At 35.8% G+C, this 1558-nt stretch overlaps 1 non-coding gene across 1 annotated transcript; it reads right to left on the bottom strand.

Moving 5' to 3' along the window:
• Positions 1-681: 681 nt before the first annotated feature.
• Positions 682-787, bottom strand: LOC131152477 (small nucleolar RNA R71). Its single transcript, XR_009135976.1, has one exon. It is a non-coding gene; the product is annotated as a small nucleolar RNA R71 (small nucleolar RNA).
• Between the last annotated feature and the right edge of the window lie 771 nt (positions 788-1558).

Here is a 1558-nt window from a genome sequence, read left to right as displayed (position 1 = left end):
TTGTGTTTTTCCAAATATTTTTTATTTTTAATTAAAAATATATATAATAAATAAAAAGAAAAAATAAAAAAAATTGAAAAAATTGAAAATTTTGATCATGCTTGTTTGCTACTGTGTTGGTGAATTTCTACTGTTTGCATTGATGTTTGATACCTTAGGTCCGAGATCATTCAAATAGACTGTCTAAAATTTCACTTAGCACCAATACTGACACATAGAGCACAGAATCTGATTGTTCTCTTGTTACTTTTACGAATGATTCTGAAATTGATTTGAGTAATCTTTTTGAAGAAATTTTTAAGGGAGCTATGACTACACCTACACCACGTACACTTCAGGATTTTCTGCAGCTTACACACATTTCTACACCTTCTTGCATTATTTTACCACAAGATGCACTGAACTTCACAATTAAACATGGTATGTTATCTGTGATACCCCAGTTTCACGGGATGGATTCTAAGAGTCCATATCAACATTTGACATATTTTGAATTAGTCTGTACCACTTTCATTAATAGGGCTGGAACTGATGAGTATGTCAAACTTCGCTTATTTCCTTTTTCTTTAAAAGATAAGGAAAAATTTTGATTTAACTCTTTAAGACCTAACTCTATTACTAGCTGGGCTGAAATGCATTGTAAGTTCTTATACAAATTCTTTCCTTTTCAAGGAACCCAGTACCTGCAGAAGCAGATCAGTCAGTTCATGCAGAAAGGTGACGAGACCCTCCAAGCTAGTTGGGAGAGGTTCAAGGACCTAATGAATATATGTCCACATCACGGATTCAAATCTTGGAGGTTAGTAAATTATTTCTATACTACTCTTACCCATGAATGTAAATAATTTGTCCAGACTATGTGCAATGAGGTGTTCTTCAACAAGGAACCAAATGAGGCTCTATCATTCTTTGGTTACTTAGCTGAAAGTGCCCAACAATGGAACATACGATATGATCGAGCACCAATGGCAGCACAACCTCTTGGAGCAATTGGTGATGGAGGTAAATATAAGGTCAAAAAGGAGACTAATTTACAGGCTCTTGTTGTAGCTTTGTCTAAAAACAATAGAGGTTATAGAGTTAGAGAAAGTGAAAGCTGCGAAATCGGTGGAGGATTGTCCACTTCTACTAATATAGCAGGAGAGTGGATCTGATCAGATGCAATCAGCAAATTGGTTCAAAAAATCTTAAAATTAGCCATTCTCGAACACTTATAATCTGGGATGGAGGAATCACCCAAACTTCTCATGGAGGAATGATCATTCTGGTCCATCTTCCTTATAGTTTCAACAACTTCCTCAATTTTATGCACCACCTCCACCGCTGTTATATCATCCAGTTATAGCTCCTCAACAGCAGTATCAGCTGCAACAGATCTCTCAGAGCTACGCACCTTTAGGATTTCAACCTAATTTAGCTTCTATTCCATCAAAGAAATCTTCTGATGATAGCATGACTCAAATGGCGAATATGTTTCAGCAATTCATGTCGATTCACGTTACGACCAACAGTCAGAATACTCAAGCCATCAATGAACTAAGAGAAACTATTAATAAGA

Source organism: Malania oleifera, chromosome 3 (assembly GCF_029873635.1).
Source record: "Malania oleifera isolate guangnan ecotype guangnan chromosome 3, ASM2987363v1, whole genome shotgun sequence".
Classification (NCBI taxonomy): Eukaryota; Viridiplantae; Streptophyta; class Magnoliopsida; order Santalales; family Ximeniaceae; genus Malania; species Malania oleifera.
The sequence above is the reverse complement of the archived record's forward strand: the minus strand, read 5'-3'. Positions and strand labels throughout refer to the sequence as shown.